Source organism: Lactuca serriola, chromosome 4, assembly GCF_051521515.1.
Source record: "Lactuca serriola cultivar US96UC23 chromosome 4, Lser_US96UC23_V15, whole genome shotgun sequence".
Classification (NCBI taxonomy): Eukaryota; Viridiplantae; Streptophyta; class Magnoliopsida; order Asterales; family Asteraceae; genus Lactuca; species Lactuca serriola.
In genome coordinates this window covers 382,054,079-382,066,852 of record NC_136411.1, presented here as the reverse complement: position 1 = coordinate 382,066,852, position 12,774 = coordinate 382,054,079, and positions in this window count along the sequence as shown.

The window sequence follows — 12,774 nt, the reverse complement described above, 5'->3', positions numbered from 1 at the left end:
TAAACATTGAAATCATCCTGAGCTGCATAAGCCAGAAAAATTCGTACCGTCTCGAGTCTTGCGATAGGGGAAAAGGTTTCCTCATAATCAATACCTTCTTGTTGACAATAACCCTTTACTACTAGCCTAGATTTGTTTCTAATAATATTTTCATCTTTATTAGTTTTATTCTCAAAACACCCATTTAAGACCAACTATCGAAACATTATCAGGTTTAGGAACTAATCTCTAAACCTTGTTTCATTCAATTTCAGACAACTCAGATTTCACTTCAACAACCCAATCGGGATGTTCTAATGCAGTCTTGACTGTTTTTGGTTCAATTCGAAATATAAACATTGAACATACAGAATTCTTGATGAACATTTCAAATTTCATTGTTGGCTCGAATTTAGGCTCGTGTCAAAACACAAAAATGTGGATCACCAATAATCTGCTCCTTTGGATGATCTCTTGTCCATTTGTCCATCGGTGGATATGCAAGATCAAATTCCAAATGTGCTTCTTCCAATATTTCTTCAAAATCCAAGACTACACGTGAAATTGAGATATTATCATTACAGTCATGAAAATCATTACCTTTATCATTATTCTCATCATGATTCGCTTAAAACCCAATTACAAACTTTCAATTATAAGTTGTCATTTAAGTAAACTTCATCTACTTTAGGCATCAATATATAATCATGTAATGGCAACGTTTCAACTTTGATTTTCTCTTTTTCAACCTTTTTCTGAGAAACATCAATTTTCTTCTTTTGAACTTCTTTCCATTTTCCCACTTTTGGTGTGGACTCTTGAGATTCAGTGCTTCCACTCATTGAATCATTCAAATACTTCTTGCAAGCGTGTTGCATATGCTCTTGAGAATACTTTTGTGATTGGTATTGTTTTCCCTTTCCTTTAAGCCAACGGTTTATATTCTCAGGGGCGGAACCTTTAAGGGGCCAGGGGAGGCCATGCCCCCCCCCCCCCCAGGTTTTTAGCCTTAATATACTAAAGATCCCATTAGTTTATACCAAAAATTGAATTTAAACATAGGAATTTAAGAGGACAATCAGTAATATCGGGAAATATTGGGGGAAACCAGATGAAATTATAAATTTTTTAAATATTTAATCAAAAAACTATATCCATAGAGATAATAATCCAAACCTTTAAATATAAACTAACCGGACGATGAAAATTCTAAACCCTATTTATCCAAAAAAAAACTAACAGATACAATAAAAACCATCTCCAAAATTTGTATCTAAACCCACAAAAACTTAAGCAAACAAATCTAAAAAAAGTTAAAAACTCCTAAACCCTAACATTAGACGCCCGTCTCTAGTTACCGTCTTATTCCCATCATTAGCTAGCCGGAAACCGTCACTCAAGGTAATCCATGTTCTCATCTTCACGATTCCTCCTTTCATCATCTCTGCTTTTCTGCCGTCTCTCTGATCTATAGATCTCCTTGTATTTATTCACACAGCTTCTCATAAGAGAGATTACCTATCTTTCTCTTCTTTTAGATAATCATTTGAACTTTGATATGGTTTCAATTTCATTTTTTTTATGTGGCAACTTTAGTTTAGTGATATAGACCCCTAGTTTGCTTATAAAACATAAAGTCTTGAAGTCCCTGTATATTTATCAGGTGCCTTGAAACTATAAAAAAGTTTTATTTTTATCTCTTTGTATCTTTATATAGCATTATATGTATATGTATTTATATGCCGTATTTATTTATTAGTTATGGGTAATAATATCTATAATAATTAAGATTTTCTTTTTATTGTTATAAGACTGAATCACAAACACAATTAGTCGACTATGGTTGAAAGTCCACCTTCAAATGTATTTGTTTATATAAATCTTCAACGGTAAGAAAGTAGTAACAATCATGAGGTAATTAACTAGGATTTAAAGTTGTGGTATTGGCCCCCTTGATCGGAATGCATGTGTTCCGCCCTGGATATTCTTGATATCATTTCTACCTATAATAAACGAAGCTTTAAATTTTTGCTTCAAATTTGGATTTTTAGGTTTAAAAAGCATTTTTTTCCTTCCATTGATTTGTAATGTGTTGTGAGTATAAAAGTTTTGGTTCAATCATCTAGGATCCTAGAATAGATGAAGAATGTGGAATAGTAATGATCAATATGAATAAAAAAATATTGAAGAACACAAGAAGTAAATAATTCGGTTTAGGCTCTCATTAGTCTAGAAAGATTATTACAAAGTGGGTCACACAATATTTCCCTCACTAGACTAAATATCTCATGTTACATAAATGAGAGCATCTCACTTCCTATTTATAGGAAAAGCTCAACCCATTACACATCTAAAGAGGGTAAGCCAACTAAAACATCCAAGGAGAACTTGACACCCCAAAATTCTCCCCCTCAAATTTAGTATTGGATGACTCGGATTCAATATCCTAACGATTAAAAAGCAATGAAGACCAACTCCAACTCGAAGTAACACTAGTCTTCAAATCCACTTTGAAAAAGAATATCTAAAAAGCTTTTGAAGACCCATTTCAATTTTCTCCTCCTCAACCAAAGAACTCGTTATGTGATGCTCCCTCTCAATATCTGGTTGGTTAGTCATATGCTCCCCCTCGACATCAAGTTGGTTACTCCTTTGCTCCCCCTCAACCTGATTATCATTCAAAACATGCATTCTTTCGACATTGACTCTTGATGTTGATGAAGAATGTGCTTCATTTCTTTTATATATAAGTGTCGAATCATCAGAATGTTTCGATACCTGTTGTATTTGATTAACTTCAACGTTGATCTCCACATCAATTGCCCTATTAGGAATACCAAAAATTAAATCAAGATCAACATAAAAAGTAAGAATTTTCTCAGACTCATCTTTAGATTCAGAAATAATTGGTTTCTGTAAGAATTTCTGTTCAATTCTTTTGACATATTGATCATAAAATATGAGATTAAAAGTTTCTTCGATCTTTATTGTTCTCTTGTGCAACACCCTATATGCAAAAAAATTATGAGAATATCACAGGAAAAATCCTTCATCTGCTTTCGTCTAAAATTTGGAAAGATTATCCTTGAGTTTCATGATGAAACATCTGCACCCAAAAAATGGAAAAATTTAACATTAGGTTTCCTTTTGTTTATTATATCATAAGGTGTTATATTGAAACCAAGATGAATAATAGAACGAGTTTTTGTAAAGCAACCAGTCGAACCGCTTCAGCTAAAAGTATTGATGTAGGTTCACATAAGTGAGCATCGTTCAAGCCGCTTCACATAAGATATGATTTCTCTCTCCTGAAATATCCAAGATCTAGTGATCTTTTTGTTAATTGATCAAATATGGTGTGTTTCGATTATGATTTGTGGATCGTGATGATTGCATATGTCAAGTACAAAGTCAATGAATAACAATATTGTGGATTATTTTTGAATGGGGGATTGATTACATGGAAAACTTTGATTTCTTATGGGAACAAGAAAGATGATTTCGTAAAATTAATATTTCAATCTCTTTGTAAGATCATAAATCTGATTGAAATAACAACGAACATGATAACTTGGGTAGGAAATAAAAAGGAAGGAAGAGAAAAAGAATTGTTCATCAAGAAATATTTTTCTCTAATTGAAGATCCAAGTGATCTTCATGCTCTTAAATTTGTTGAAGATGTTCGTGATGTTTGTAAATATGTTCTTGAAGGTGTTCATCATGTTCTTGATGTTCCAGAAAAGGAAATAACTCCAAATGATCATGTTGAGGGGGAGTTAGGTGTTTTGGTTAATTCTTGTGATTCAAAATTTTTACATTTCGAATCTAGTGTGACAGATGACGAATCTCAAAACAAATCTCCCGAAATTGCGAAAGTGAAAATGTTTTGTTCGATTGGAACTCAAACTGAAGATTGTTCTTGTTCTTGTGATTCATTTGAAGAAATGGTGCCTTACAGAAAGCCCATAATTCAAGATGTTCAAATGTATCAAACTCCAAAGGATGTGATTCAAAAAGTGCAACGTCGAATTTATGAAGAAAGATGTTGTGTCTTTTGATTATGAATCTTCAAAGTCGAAAAAATTGAAAAAGTCGGAAAGGAAGTAGAGAAGGGAGAGTAAAGCTAAGAAAATTTGGGTGCCTAAGAAAAAAATCATCAAGTGTTGCTTTTGGGGTCGAATTTCATAGCCAAAGATGTCGAAATTTCTCAAATTCGACATGATGACGAATTTTGTTATTGGAGAAATGAGAAAAAGTCTCATGGTTGGTATCATGTGTTGTTTGGAAATTTTTTAGGTCCGAACAAAGAGCCAAGAAATTCGTCCTACTCTCAAGTGAATGATGTTGAATTTTTGCCATTTGGTTCATATCTTTTGAAAGGGAAAATAAATTTCAAGGAATTTTCTCCAAGTTTTGTAGTTCATGTGGGTTCCAAAAATCCATGTTAAGTGGTGAAGTTAGCTTTGAAAAGGAGTTCTTGTTATTGGTGAAATCTCATATTATTGGTGGTGACATGTGAATGAGGTCACGAAAGGAAGAAGGATTTTATCCGTTGGGTTTTTCAAGAAATCGATGACTCCAATATTGATTGACGTGTTCTTGTAGACTGTGCAAAGCTGAAAAGTTGTTTTGGGAAGTGTGTTGGTCTTGGAAAATGTGTTCGCAATGAAAGTCTATTCGCAGTGAGGTATCATATATTGAAAGGTTTTTGGATATGAAATTGATTCCCATTAATGAAATGTGTTACTGTTCAAATGCAATCCATTGCGATCTGTCACATTGAGTTGCAATTGGATTGGGTTTAGATGCAAACACGACCATGCTGATGCGAAAGAAAGGGTACCGATGCGAACATTAAAGATATGTGGATGCGATTGGAGCAGTATAGATGTGAACATGATACTGCTTAAATGCGAATGAAAATATTATGATGCTAACGAGAAACTATTCAAATGCGAATGAAAGTATTATGATACGAACGTGAGTGATTTTTATCCAAATGGATTCCGATCCAAATGAGTTTGATTTTAGAGATTATCATAGTTGAAACTTGATAATCAAGGTAAATAGTTTTAGGGTGATTGGAAATCAAATTCTGAAATCAAAAGTGTTTTATGTTTTCCCCTGTTGGGTATCGATATTTTTATGGTTGAAAGCTGTAAATTTAGAGTCGAAAGGTGTTTTTAATTGTATCGAGTGTTGATGGGTGCTCAGTATCAAATCGAAAGTAAAGAATCAGATTGAGAGGATGGATGCTTAAGAATCGACACTAAGATGTGAATTGGAATCGTAAGTTCAATTTGTGTTTGAAGTCGAAAGTTTGAGATTCACTGGAAATCAAAGATGAGATCCAATATTGATTCACGTGTTCTTCTAGACGCAAAGCTGAAAAGTTGTTTTGGGAAGTGTGTTGGTCTTGGAAAATGTGTTTGCAATGAAGGTCTATTCGTAGTGAGGTATCATATAGTGAAAGATTTTTGGATATGAAATAGATTCTCATTGATGAAATGTGTTACTATTCAAATGCAATCCATTGCGATCTATCACATTGAGTTACAATTGGATTGGGTTTAGATGCAAACAGGACCATGCTGGTACGAAAGAAAGGGTACCGATGCGAACATTAAATGTATATGGATGCGATTGGAGCTGTATAGATGCGAACATGATACTGTTTAAATGTGAATGAAAATATTATGATGCGAATGATAAACTATTCAAATGCGAATGAAAGTATTATGATGCGAACGTGAGTGATTTTTATCCAAATCGATTCCAATCCAAATGAGTTTGATTTTGGAGATTATCATATTTGAAACTTGATAACCATGGTAAATAGTTTAACGGTGATTGGAAATAAAAGTATGAAATTGAAAGTGTTTTATGTTTTCCCCTGTTGGGTATCGATATTTTTATGGTCGAAAGCTATAAATTTAGAGTCGAAAGGTGTATGTAATTGTATCAAGTGTTGATGGGTGTTCATTATCAAATCCAAAGTAAAGAGTCAGATTGTGAGGATGGATGCTTAAGAATCGACACTAAGATATTAACTGGAACCAAAAGTTCAATTTGTGTTTGAAGTTGAAAGTTTGAGATTCACTGGAAATCAAAGATGAGATCCAATATTCATTCACGTGTTCTTGTAGATTGTGCAAAGCTACAAAGTTGTTTTGGGAAGTGTGTTGGTCTTGGAAAATGTGTTAGCAATGAAAGTCTATTCAGAGTGAGGTGTCATATAGTGAAAGCTTTTTGGATATGAAATCGATTCTCATTGATGAAATGTGTTACTGTTCAAATGCAATCCATTGTGATCTATCGCATTGAGTTGCTATTGGATTGGGTTTAGATGCAAACATGACCATGCTGATGCGAAAGAAGGGGTACTGATGCGAATATTAAACGTATGTGGATGCGATTGGAGCTGTATAGATGCGGACATGATATTGTTTAAATGTTAATGAAAGTATTATGATGCAAGTGAGAATCTATTCAAATGCGAATGAGAGTATTATGATGCGAACGTGAGTGATTTTTATCCAAATGGATTCCGATCCTAATGAGTTTGATTTTGGAGATTATCATAGTTGAAACTTGATAACCAAGGTAAATAGTTTTAGGGTGACTAGAAATGAAAGTCTGAAATCGAAAGTGTTTTATGTTTTCCACTGCTGGGTATCGATACTTTTATGGTCGAAGATGGAAATTTAGAGTCGAAAGGTGTTTGTAATTGTATCGAGTGTTGATGGGTGTTCATTATCAAATCAAAAGTAAAGTGTCATATTGTGAGGATGGATGCTTAAGAATCGACACTAAGATGTGAACTGTAACCAAAAGTTCAATTTGTGTTTGAAGTTGAAAGTTTGAGATTCACTGGAAATCAAAGATGAGATCCAATATTGATTCACGTGTTCTTGTAGATTGTGCAAAGCTGAAAATTTTTTTTGGGAAGTGTGTTGGTCTTGGAAAATGTGTTAGCAATGAAAGTCTATTCAGAGTGAGGTATCATATAGTGAAAGATGTTTGGATATGAAATCGATTCTTACTGATGAAATGTGTTACTGTTAAAATGCAATCCATTGCGATCTATCACATTGAGTTGCAATTGGATTGGGTTTAAATGCAAACATGACCATGTTGATGCGAAAGAAAGTGTACTGATGTGAACATTAAACGTATGCGGATGCGATTGGAGCTGTAGAGATGCGAACATGATACTGTTTAAATGTGAATGAAAATATTATGATGCGAACGAGAAACTATTCAAATGCAAATGAAAGTATTATGATGCGAACGTGAGTGATTTTTATCCAAATGGATTCCGATCCAAATGAGTTTGATTTTGGAGATTATCATAGTTGAAACTTGATAACCAAGGTAAATAGTTTTAGGGTGACTAGAAATGAAAGTCTAAAATCGAAAGTGTTTTATGTTTTCCCCTGTTGGGTATCGATATTTTTATGGTCAAAGATGGAAATTTAGAGTCGAAAGGTGTTTGTAATTGTATCGAGTGTTGAAGGGTGCTCATTATCAAATCGAAAGTAAAGAATTGGATTGTCAGGATGGATGCTTAAGAATCGACACTAAGAAGTGAACGGGAACCGAAAGTTCAATTTGTGTTTGAAGTCAAAAGTTTGAGATTCACTGGAAATCAAAGATGAGGGTGACTCTCAAGCTTGGTAGTCAAAAATCTATTTAATAGTCGAACGTTAACCCTCGATTTTTGCTAGTCGAAAGTTTTTTGCAAAGACTTGGGAAGGAAAGTTCAATGGCTTGGGATCGAAAGTTGGTGTTTTTGAGTCGAAATTCAGGTTTCGACTGTTGATGTTGTGTGCATTCGTTCATTCATATTGGAATCTGGAACCATTTTTGGGATGAGGACAAATGTGATTTTACTTTTTCTCCCGGTACTTTCAGTGAAATGACAGTTTACACCCAATTTCATAATTTCTTGCAACTAGAACGAAAAAATGAGAAGATTTTAAAGTTAATAGATTTAGTCCCTGAAGTTTCAAAATTATAACAATTCTTACTCAAAAGTCGAAATCTTCACAAATTTTAAAGTTTACTCTCGGATTTTTAGGATTGGTATTGGTGCAAGATTTTTCGTGCTTTATGAACTATTTGTGTAACGTTCCAAAAATGCATAGTAATATTTTCATTTTTAAACCAATAAACCATGCAAACAAGTTGTAAGAGACCGATCATGTTGAATATACTATTTAAATATCAGAGTAAATATTGAAAATTCCCAATGCGGAAAAATCTGGTATATGCAATGCAGTCACGTCGGGGCCTTCCCTTTCACATCAGAACTACCTAAACCCATAAACAAAAAAAAAAACATAAGCACAAAGCTTTGTGAGTTCCCCAAAAATACCGCATACCATACGTACATGCCAACTCAAAGCTGTACCGGGTCTATTTCACCACCGATTCTATTTCAACACATATGTCAGCTCAAGGTTGTACCAGGTCTATTTCACCCCCGAGTCTATCTCAACTCACATGTTAGTACAAGGCTGTAGCGGGTGTGTTTCACCCCCGTGTCTATTTCACCCTATATATATACATATATATATATATATATATATATATATATATATATATGTATATATATATATATATATAAATATATATATATATATATATATATATATATATATATATATATATATATATATATATATATATATAAAACAGGCACACATGCATACAACACATACAACAGGAGTTACAAAGACTACAAGCACATACAATCCCTAGTGTCCTACAGTATAGTGAGCAAACTCACTTGTACTACTCAATAGAAGCTGACAGCTACCTCAACAATAGATCAGCCAACCCAAGCTTCCTAAAGCCAAACTGATACCATACCTTAGTCAAATACTACATGCTACCCAAGGTTGGCCAAAAGTTAACCGTTCAAAAAGTCAATGGCCAGATTCAATCTACTTGACACCCACGTCGTGGCCAACCCAAGGTCACGCCATTGCCACTCAATCTAGTCCCGATCAAAAATATGCTACTACGCCGTGGCAGACATGCCATCATGCTGTGGGCAAGTCTAGACAAAAAAAACGCGATTAGTCCCGCCACCACATCGTGGCCTTCGTTAGCCACCCCGTGGTTCTCATTCGAAAATGATTTTCTTCAAAAAGATCTTATTTCAGAAGGACCAAAGCTAAAACATTATATCTGATTCCTAATGGCCTTATAATGGATAAAATTTTCATCTTTATCCATTAAGATGCTCCAAACCACCAAGATCTAGACTGTGAGTCTTAAAGGGACCCAAAAATGCATCTTTCTCAACTTAATCCAATAAGTCCAAGCGTCCCACTTTTATATCTGAATCAACTGGATGTTTATATGGATAAAGTTTCCAACTCTAACCATAACGTTGGCACAATCCTTCAAGATATAAACTTTATTGCACGAAAATGACCTAAAGGACCAAGATAACTTGCATAGCTAAAAGGGAAGGAAAAAGTTCTTAACTTTCATAGTCTATGAGGTCCGAGAAAAACTCCACACTGATCAAAAGGTGTTGGATTCTAGTCAACTCCAAGATCAATCATAAAATGAACTACATCTGAAGAGATCTAAAGAATTAAGGAGCAAGATTGGGACTTTATACTTGAAATACTCCGGATATGTTGTGCCTTTGAAGGATCCAAGCTTGAAGTATCATTCCTTGCAACCAACATAACTTCCTTAATCTTTGTGCTTCATCAAATATCATAAAAAGCATCCAAAAGAGGAGGGGCTCAAGTCTTGAAGGTGGATGCTAGGGTTTCTCCTAACGGGTCGTAGAGGTGGTGGAGGCTGATAAAATGCCCAAAAATGCGGAACATTAAGCTTAAATACTTTGAAAACCCTAAAATCATGGGCTTGGTCCTAACAGATCAACACCTCGTGGTCCCAAATTACCACTCTATGGTGACTACCACCTTGTGGTTCCGTCTCACCACTCTGTGGTGACGGTTTTCGCTCAAATCCATTCCAGCTTCAAACAATCCTAACCTTTTCATTTCAACTCTGTTCTTGGCGATCTTAATATCCATGGAAAGGTATTGACGATCCCCACACTTCTATCTAGTTAATTTCGGCTTAACACATGCCAAAATAGAAACCATAATCCATAAAGGAAGCCCGAAAGATCACTTCTCCTACTTTCCCCTTAGACTCCAAAACAGAAAACCAAGGCTTAGATCGATAACCTATATTATCAACATCCAATAGGTTGTAAACCCTATTCCCTTGAAGCCCAAGGCCTTTACTTGATCCATTTATTGTCCACAATCCTGAAATAAGAAACTTCTCGAATCCGGATGTTACAACTCTCCCCCACTTAAACTGGATTTTATCCTTGAATACTTCTTTGTTAGAATCTCTGAAAAGAATGCCAACATATTCCTGAAGCTTCCTCTAACCATTTCAAAATCAAGGCATCTTATAAATAAATCTCGAGAGACCACTCGATATCCCAAAATTGCCAACAACAACCTAATAACCTAAAAATACTTAACCACAACAACTATCTTCTCTTCCTACCTGAAGACCCAACTTCGAGTGAAAACCACTCAAACAAGGAATCCTGAAAACTACAACTACAAACCAACACCAATAACATACCCCTAAACCAAGAACGCATCTGTCTAAACTCCATAACCATGCCCTAAGACTGATGATCATCCATTTATTGTACCTACCTTTAGCCCCGACTAGGAATACCACTAAACCATGAAGAAAGGATACTCAAAACATAACAATTACGAATTTCAGCCAACCATGGATCTGGAAATTGTTCCTAAAAGTCTTAAATACACACTCAACTTCTTGACAAGTCATCGCCAACCCACTACTCCCACGAGCATAGTGATGGTCAATCCATGAATTCTCACGTTGCATCTGAATCCTTCATCAGCTTAGGTGTGTATCTACCTGTCAAATTACTCGAGATATTTACAATGAACTCCATGAATTGATATTTTAGAAATGACATCTAACACTAGTAACCAAACTCCTAATAAACAACCCACAAGAAAACGGGGTTTACAATTCAAACAATTCAACAAGAGGCTTTTGATTCACAATTAATACTCCCTTCAACCTTTTACTATCCACATGATCCCAACCAGCTGGTCACTGAGTCTTATGACTCCCAATAAGGTGATAACAATTAAACATGCCAATAACACCAACGATATGATACCTAAGAGTCTAAATCAAATGAATACCAGGTCCCACCCATATGAGTCATACAACCACTAGTTCACGATACATCATGACACCCTCTAACCATTAGAATGATAAACTCACGCTACTATGCCCATATTTTCATCATTCCATTACTGTCGTGAAGACCCGCGACCAACACCATGTACTAAAAGGTACTCAATTATTAACCCACTGGCTTGTAGGAACCCAAAGAGCATCCCTCTTAATACTAACCAAAACACAACATGAGCCAAACCTTTCTATAACACAATTCTTTTCATAGTACAGGCTGCTACTAATGCAAAATCAGACGGAAACATGGTTACACACAACCCACAAATGAGATAGGATTATACTCTTTCCCCAATTCAAAGACAATAAACCAAATAAGAAGCATGCCAATAATTTCAACCAAGTGTTCTCTTGCTATCTTATTCAGTCCACAAACACCCATGATGATAATAATTGATGAACTACCAAAATATACACCCCAAGGGGAAACACGTAACCAACCATAGATCCACCGAATTCCTTCTTCTTCATAACCTTAACTAAAGGGTGAAGTACATTAAATCTGACGAAGTGATCAAAACAAGATCCCACATCTTGATTGAAATTGAAAATATTCCACCAATACATAACTAGCTTGATTAAACTTCCAAAATTATTCAGAAATGCCGTCAAATCTGTGGTCGGATCAATCCAGATACCAATCCTTCGGCCGCAACATGCCAATATTGAAATCTACATAGATACAAAGCCACAAATGAAAAAACTGAACAACACCGCTCTGACATCCGAACTCCCAGTAACCAAGGACAGCTGCCAAACCCGAGCCCACTAAGAGCAATACCCCATAACCAACAATTAAGGGTACCCATACTCGGAAACCAAAATATACAACGTACAGAACTAGGCAATAAGTTGATGCATCCATTGAACTTCAACAGATATATCTCGAAACCTTCGAAGAACCTTAACTATTGACTGTGAAGGAAATGACCAACGATCGATAATGAATTGACAACTAATCCACTGATCCAATACACTTCTGAACAAAGCCCATGCAGAGCTACACATGCCAAACCTGAAGTTGATTTACCGATCAACAACTTCCCAACCTAGACTATAGATAGCAATCTATACAACGAGCTGTCAAATTCCTCAATAAGCGATACTCAAATTGAGCGAACCAAACGCATTATGACCTAGCATTGACGATCCAGAAAGAAACCACTAGATACAACAAGCCCCTTGTCCAACAGCTTCCTGTCATGAGGACAACTCACGCATTCTTAAGCACATATATCTGATGGAAACTTGCCCTACACTCCCGTCTTAACCAATTCTGAACAAAAGTTATGCATGCCCAGTAACATCTTGTTTCTAATTGTTCCCATTTTGAATTGGCGATCAAGGATTAAGTGCTATCAAGCTACGGATACCTGAGGGGTCGGGTTTCAGACCTAGTTAGAGTTGGATAATGTGCCTTGGATTGCTCGGGTATTTAGTTTGAGTTTTGGATAAATGGGTATTTTGGCAATTTGTCAGCTCAGGTCTTATGGGAAGTGGATT